General features: G+C 43.8%; 1 pseudogene; it reads left to right on the forward strand.

The window, feature by feature from the left end:
- Positions 1-5,780: 5,780 nt before the first annotated feature.
- On the forward strand, positions 5,781-6,447 carry LOC101649848 (annotated as a pseudogene).
- The last annotated feature ends 1,529 nt before the right edge of the window (positions 6,448-7,976 follow it).

Raw genomic sequence — 7,976 nt, forward strand, 5'->3', positions numbered from 1 at the left:
GGGAGTGGGGTGTGGGCACAAGTGCGTCATCTGCATAGTCCATCATTTGGGTGGGGGCATTACAAAGGCTAACTAGAAGGACTACATAAAAGTTAATTATTGCTGTGTGTGTGTGTGTGTGTGTGTAAATTATACAAGGGCCTTCAAAAATGACTGGGGAAATTCCACTGTCTTAATTTCATTTTCCCATTAGCTTTTTGAAGCCTCCTTGAATAAGCAGACTTGGCATTTTTGGGAGACAATGCCAATATCAATATATCTGAAATTTGGTGAGAAAGGAGTTAGAACCAGGCCAACAATCATGGTAGACTTTTTTCAACACTCCTTCTTACCGCAAGACAAAGAGCTATTTGATGTTCCCAGACGTTCTTTGAAACCTTGTCTGGCTTGCTTGTTACGAAGATCTTTCCCCACACTTGGGACTGTCTTTAGGCATCCCTTCCCTAGTGGGGTGTTCCTCAACTCAACATTCATGACATCTTCACCTTTTCTCCCCTGTTCTCGATGGAAAGAATTCTTTATAGTGGGCTGCAAATGCACATGTACACATAATTGCAAGGAATATTCTAGTCTGAAGTCCCTTAGTTAAAGTTTCAGACAACACAGAACCAGAGTCTGCTAGTTCCACTCTTCTGTGCTTTTGACATTTTCACCCTCCGATCTTAGCTTATTAAAATAAACAGCAGGATGCATCCGTTTTCTTTCTAGAAGGCCGAACAGTGCAACATCGATGGACACGGAAGACATGAAGCCCACTTTCACTCTTCCTATAGAACAGACGGAGCATGCGAAGACACCCCTCCCCACCCCTGCATGCCAAACAGGACAAAGTGAACTATCGGCACGTGAGGATTCAGCTGCTAAGAGTGTATCTGGCATGTGTGAGCCCCCTCAGGCACGTTTCTATAAATTAAAAATACAAACCAAAATGAAGTCTTGTGATTTCAATCATTGCATTCTGTGAATTTGAAAGGGTTTGGCTCAACAACAAAGGACCAGAGTTCACGGTGCTTTTTTCAGCTCCAAAAGCCTGCTCCATTTGACATGGAATATTCCCCAGAACCGTTGTCAACTGCAATTCCGTTTTATGAAGTTACTAGGTCTGATGTTTTTCCCTTCTCCTGAGATCTATATTTTTTAATATCTAATTTTATTGAACCCTGCTGAATAATCAGATGATAATTCCTGAAATAAATTGCTGTGTTATAAAGAATCCAGGAGTAGGGAAGATGACCACGGTGGTCTCATCCCCAGGTCAGTTTGAATTTGGGGCAGGCTAGCACGTGGTCTCTAGTCAGAAGTGAAGAAAAGGAAACAGTGCCCTATTTTGTGAGCCGCTGACCTCATGTAGGTGATGTGTGAGGTTATGCAGCTGTCCTTGCCAGGAGGAATCCTCTAGTTTATAGGACACCTAGGATAGGTCTGTCACTTTGTTGTGCATTTCTTGGGACATTTGAGGATGGCTGAGTGGATGGTGTGACATGGCACTATATCCCTGGTCTTTAATATACTCTGGGGGATCATCCTAAAGCCAGCTGTGTTCATCAGGGGCCCCCCCCAAACTGTACTGCCACTTTGCCTTGGCCATGCTGTCTGCTCGGAATATCTTTCCCGTTCTTTCCAGGAAGTGATCTTCTTGTTCAACGATAATGTCCATTTGCTCTCTAGATTTCTTTCCTTGCCTCTCCTTGTTAGCTGCCACAGAATCAGCCTTGACTCCCAGTAACTCCATGTGCAGCAGAGTGAAATGCTACCTGGCCCTTGGCCATTCCTAGGATGGCTTGTAGATCAGGCCATTGTAGTCCAAAAGGTTTTTTCGTTGGCAGATTTGGGGAAGTAGATTCCAGGCCTTCTTAATGTGTCTTGTGCAGAAAACTCTACTCAACCTTACCAGTGACACACAAGCCTCTGCTGTCGATTGGCTGGAGGCTGTACATGGGATGCCATTGTCTGGGAGTGGGACCGGGCTTCCTTCATGGAAGGACTTAACACTATGAAACCCCCAAAGTTCCTGCTCCTCAGGAAGGGCATACTTCAGGGACACACCTTTATAGGTCAAAATCTGTGTAAAGCAGTGCAGTTGCAAAGATGTGTAGAACACAGCCTTTGTCCTGGGCCAACAGCCCCCTGTCTTAGGCTCACAGTGTTTGGGGACACAATCCAAGCAACAACTAGCTGAGACCATGCCATATACAATCGATGATAAAACGACAGAAACGGAAGGAGTTTGCATGGCATTTTGATGGTACATTTGTCACACAGCTTTTGTGGCTTTTTTGGAGCTGTTTTACCCACTGTACTGTCAAGCCCAGGAACCCTCTGTTCATTTCTGTGTCACTGGCCCTTGGAGACCCTCCCAGGGGCTAGGCGCTATCAAGTGCCTTGAGTCCAGAGATGAAAGACATAGCCCTTGCATTGAAGGACTGCGGTTGGAGGAGATGATCATGCAGTCCAGTAGTCATTGCAAAATGTGGTAAGCACTTCAAAGGTTATGGAAATGGCGATGAGCATCTAACCTAGAGAGGGGCCATCAAAGCTAGAGGAGGTGATGTAACTGACATTTGGAGACCGATAACAGCATCCAGGACAAGTTGCAGCTTGAAGCTGTTTGGGCTTTATAGTAAAGGTCACAGACAGCCATTGAAAGACCTTAAGCCAAGTCATGCCAAAACTTCCCAAAGGATACTTCATTAAAGGACCAGAGGCTTGAGAGACTAATTAATAAACTCACTGCCATTGAATCTCACTCTGATTAATCGCAACCCTATAGTACAGACTAGAACTGCCCCTGTGGGTTTCCAAGACTAAATGTTTATGGGAGTAGAAAGCCTTATCTTTCTCCTGTGGAGCAGCTGGTAGTTTTGAACTGCTGACCTTGTGGTTTGCAGTACAACTCATAACCTGCTGCACTACCAGGCTCCTGACCAGTTAACAGGCCCCAGCACTTGAGTAGAGGCCCAATGTCTGTCTGCTACCTTAATACTTAACCTATAAATTTTTGTATATGGATCTACATCCCCATCACTATATAGTAATATACATGCCTATATTTATACTTTCATAAATGTCTTTTGCCTCCTAATTCTTTCCTCTCTTACTATCCTCCTGTTCCACTATCATGTTTGATCTTCATTTGGCTCTCTAATTCCTTGCAGCTACATAGCACTTGATCAAGCCTCACCAGGCGTCCTACACCCTTTTCACTATTGATTTTAGATCTCTTGTTCCTTTGTACCTGGATTTGTTGGCTCCAACTCCTCCTTCTCCTTTGTCCCCACGGAACTCTAGGTTCTATTGTTTTCTCCTTGGGATTGTTTATCTTGCCTATCTTATATAGATAGACATGAAAAAAGGAAGTAAAAGGAGGGGGAAAAGGCCTATAATTAGTTCCAGGTCTGTCTGCTGACCTGATGTATGTTTTCCAATCGAGTCTGAGGAGGTGCCAAGCCCTGCCCTCCAAGACGGAAGTCTATTTTGGGGGTTCCTCAGGGACTGTTATTTGCTCCCCTTGCTGCTCTGTTGTGCTCCCTTCATGTGCTGCCCCAGTGTGTGTGGCGGGGGTAGTGGTGGTGGGGTGGGCGCGGGTGGTCGGACCAGGCACAATTCTCGAACTGTGTCTCCAGTGCTGTCCTCCGTAGCGCTGTGCGTCCGTGCGCCCATGTGGTGTCTCTCGATGGGGCTGGCCCTACAGTCCTCTCTGTGCCTTGGCTGCTCCAAGCAGGAATGTTGTCATTGAGGCTTGGTGGGCCAGGATGTGGTTCTCTCTGCCTCCCTCCCTCTTAGTTTGTTCCTGTGTGATCTAGGCAGACCCACCACGCTCCCCAGGCTGTAGCTTCAGTGCTGTCCTCTGTAGTGCGATCTTGTGGGAGGGGTTCCACCTAGCTGGTATTTGTGTCAGCCCCAGAGACCTCTTGGTTAGTTCGTTGCTTTTTGCCAGTTCTGTTGCCCTCAAGGCTTGGAATACCAGGTTGAGGCCTGGTCCCTCTCTCACTTTCCTGTGGACACACAAACAGTACCCTCCCTGTGGGTGGGTTAGTGTCCTGTTCCCCCACTATCCACATCCTCTTTTTTGTTGCTTTCTTTCTCCCCCTTTTTTAGTTGGATGCCGTATGCATTCCTGGGTTGGGTCTGACCCCTGCCAGAGTGCCTGGACCTTGCCCTGGGAATTCATGCATCTAGGGACTTTCCCCTATGCTCCCTGTGCTTTGGAACTCACCTCAGTGGGCTCATGGTATACTTGTCCTTTTGTGCTTGGCTTACTTAGCACAATTTCCTCCATCTCTTCCCGTGCAACGATGTGCTTCATGCATTTATCACTGCTTTAAAAAAATAATTTTATCGGGGACTCATATAACTTATCAAAATCCATCCATCCATTGTATCACTGCTTTTTAGGGATGTGTAATACTCTATTGTATGTATGTACCAGCGTTTTTTAAAAATCATTTTATTGGGGGCTGGTACAACTCATCACAATCCATACAAACATCCATTGTGTCAAGCACACTTGCACATTTGCTGCCCTCATCATTCCCAAAACATTTGCTTTCTACTTGAGCCCTTGGTATCAGCTCCTCATTTTCCCCCTCCCTTTCCCCTTCCCTCATGAACCCTTGATAATTTATAACTTATTTTTATTTTGTCATATCTTACACTGCCCAACGTCTCTCTTCACCCACTTTTCTGTTGTCCGTCCCCCAGGAAGGAGGTTATATGTAGATCCATGTAATCGGCTTCCCCTTTCTACTCTACCCTCCCAGTATCACCACTCTCAGCACTGGTCCTGAAGGGATCACCAGCCCTGGATTCCCTGTGTTTCCAGTTACTATCTTTACCAGTTGTGCCAGCGTTTTTTAATTCATTCATCTGCTGATGGAAGTTTCGTTTGTTTCCAACTCTTTGTGATTGTGAACTGTGACCGCAGACTGTGACCCTGCCCCTCACTACTGGCCTCCTTACCTCTTAATTTTCTGATCTACAAGCAGGAGCACGGGGCGGGCAATTCTACCTGGATACCATCTTGGAACCTTCCTTACGCTTTATTTTTATCTTTCTATTATTGTTATATTTTCATTTTTTTAGTTTTAAAATTTTATTTTGATTATTTCTGTTAGGTTTCCCAGTTTATGAAGCACAGAGGGTGGATGCTTAGAGACCATGACTAATGGAATGGTTTCCTGGAGATGGGGTTGAGGGTGGGGAGCGGGAGGGGAATTGGGGAGCAAACAGTGAATGCAGGAGGGGCAGGAAGCATTAGAACTGATTGTGATGTATATACAACGCAAAGTGATTTCACTGTGGAAGTGTATTATATGTGACTATTATATCAAGAAAACCAAGAACAAACAAAACTTGAACAATGGTTACCATGGTGAAGGAGGAAGGGTTTTTGCTTAGGGGGCAATGAGTTTATGTTAATGGTGGTGGAATAATTTGGAAAAGGATATTAATAATAGTTGTATAACATGAAGAGTATAATCAAAGGCCCTGAATTTTATATATAGAAGCTGTTGAATTGGAAAATGTTTTGTTGTGTATATTTTTGCTATGATTAAAAAAGTACACAAAATAAGTACAAGGAAGAAGAAAATAGTCGAAGTTTTCCACATGCGCATAGGGCCTTTGGGTCACGTGGGGAGGCGGAGCCAAGGAGGAAGCGTTTCGTGTAGGTCTTCCCTTTAGGCGGCTGCAGCAGCGGCTCTGAGAGGATGCAGCGGTGGTGGTGGCGAGCAAGCGGCAGAGGGACGCGGGCTGGCAACTGGAGGCCGCGGGTATCAGAAATGGCTACTCCCCAGTCAGTTTTCAACTTTGCAATCTGCATTTTAATGATAACAGAATTAATTCCGGCCTCAAAAAGTTACTATGATAGCTTAGGTGTGCCAACGCCAGCATCAGAGCGCCACATCAAGAAGGCCTTTCACAAGTTGGCTATGACGTACCACCCTGACAAGAATAAGAGCCCTGATGCTGAAGCAAAATTCAGAGCGATTGCAGAAGCATATGAAACCCTCTCATGCAAATAGGAGAAAAGAGTATGATACAGGTGGACACAGTGCTTTTACGAATGGTAAGGGACAAAGAGGCAGTGGAAGTTCTTTTGAGCGATCATTTAACTTCAACTTTGATGACTTATTTAAAGACTTTGGGTTTTTTTATCAAAACCAAAACACTCGGTCCAAGAAGCATTTTGAAAAGCACGTCCAGACTCGCCAGGATGGTTCCAGTAGACAAAGGCATCGCTTCCAGGGGTTTTCTGTTGGAGGCGGACTGTTCGATGACAGGTTTGAAGATATGGAGAAAATGTGTTCTTTCCGTGGCTTTGACACTAACAGTCAGCATACCGTGCAGACTGACAGTAGATTCCACGGATCGAGCAAGCGCTGCAGGACTATCACTCAGCGAAGTGGAAACATGGTCACCACATACACTGACTGTTCTGGACAGTAGTGTGTTCTTGGCCTGTCCAACTAGTTGACTCTTCTTCGGTAAATTTGATGAAAAACATTTTTTTGTGTGAACTATTTTGACAAGTGCATGATTTCACTTCTTTGAACAACATAATATAGCCATTAAATATGTGTAAATTATTTTCGATCAACAACATTCATCTAGTTAGAGAAATCATAATAATTTCTCTGAATAGTGAAGGTTCTTTTAAAAGAAAAAGGTATAGATTTACCTGGCTTTTTTGTTTTAATCTATTTGCCTTTGGGCTTATCAATGTGGTCAGTCTTACTACCAAGAAAAGATTGAATTTTCCTGATAATATACAAAGACTAAACTTTAAAAATTACTGTAGATTTCAGTTTTGTAACCTTGAATGAATGTTGCAGCGGAGCCTTTACTAATTTAAAACTGCATGCGCTGCAGCATCTCTGACTTGGGTCCCTATATGTACTTGGTACTGTGTCATTGAGTCATTCAGCAAAGGAGAGCAGTATCGTGGTTAATTGCCACCGGGCAATTTAGAAATCTAACTTTCCAGAAGAGTGAAACAGTTTTTTTTTCTTGGCATTTTTCCTAAGCTCACTCTAGAAAGGCTCTTGTGTGGCTTGATACTTAAACCCAGGACTACCTCCGTCAGCAGATGGAGTCGGCTAGAGGAAAGCTTGTAGTCATTTAGGTTGAAAGTAACTTGAAACCATGAGCTATTGCCAAGAGATAGTTACGTGTTTGGCTGCCAGCGAATGGTTTTGTAGTGTTGAAATCATAGCCACTTTACACATCTTTTCATATTTCTTTCTTACTTGTTGACACTCTTAAGTTTTAATACGGATTTATGTGTTTTGTGGTTCCTCCTTCCACTCATCTGTATCTAGAGATTGACTAATACCTCATTCTGTTTGTAAAAACAGCCAGTAATTTCTGTTCCACGTTATGTGCAATATTTTTAAATCCTAAGAAACGTGTGCTTTTGTTTTCAGATAATTTCCTTCTTTAGTTCTGCACTTTCCCATGTACTCCGTAAGAGTATTAATCCTATGGATATATTAAAACTAGCAAATGTCTCATGCAACATTGTGTGAGTTAAAAAAAATAATATTTACAACTCAAAAAAAAGAAGAAAATAGTCAATAATTGATTGTGGTAATGATTGTACAATACTTCTTGATATGATTGACTATGAATTGTATGAGATGTGGATGAAGTGCCAGTAAGACTGTTAAAAATGTATGATAACTGTGGGGGGGAAAAATCCCCGGGTTTCTGCCTGGACAAGTGGGTAACACCGCTCACGGAGATAGGGAATACATGGTTCTGGCCATGTATCTGGGATGCCACTGTCCCCATGTCCCTCTTATTTTCTGGTCTGAAATCCTGGATTGCTAGTTTCTCAATAGGGTCTGAGAAACAAAGGTGGGCCATGCCTATTACTACTAAAAAGCTCCCATACTAGGCTGCCCTCTGGTCGATGCTTGAAGAAAAACCTGCTGTGCAGCACACCTTTCCTGGTGCTGTCTCCTTACCTTCTCCAC

This window comes from Echinops telfairi, unplaced genomic scaffold (assembly GCF_000313985.2).
Source record: "Echinops telfairi isolate 266 unplaced genomic scaffold, ASM31398v2 ScPeMD7_7410;HRSCAF=8448, whole genome shotgun sequence".
Classification (NCBI taxonomy): domain Eukaryota; kingdom Metazoa; phylum Chordata; class Mammalia; order Afrosoricida; family Tenrecidae; genus Echinops; species Echinops telfairi.